This window comes from Nannospalax galili, unplaced genomic scaffold (assembly GCF_000622305.1).
Source record: "Nannospalax galili isolate Female #2095 unplaced genomic scaffold, S.galili_v1.0 scaffold427, whole genome shotgun sequence".
NCBI classification, from domain to species: Eukaryota; Metazoa; Chordata; class Mammalia; order Rodentia; family Spalacidae; genus Nannospalax; species Nannospalax galili.
In genome coordinates, this window is record NW_008356259.1 from 1,277,956 (window position 1) to 1,278,250 (window position 295).

The following is a 295-nucleotide window of genomic DNA, read 5'->3' on the forward strand; positions in this document are numbered from 1 at the left end:
ACACATTCAGTAAAGTGGCAGGTTACAAAATTAACCTACAAAAGTCTATAGCCTTTCTATATACCAATGACAAGCAGTCAGAGAAAGAGCACAGGGAAACCCTCCCAGTTCACAACAGCCACAAAAAAACAAAATACCTTGGAATAAACTTGACCAAAGACATTAAAGAGCTCTACAAGGAAAATTTTAACTCTTTAAAGAAATAAATTGAGGAAGACATCAGAAGATGGAAGGACCTCCCATGCTCATGGATTGGAAGAATTAATATTGTGAAAATGACCATCCTACCAAAAGT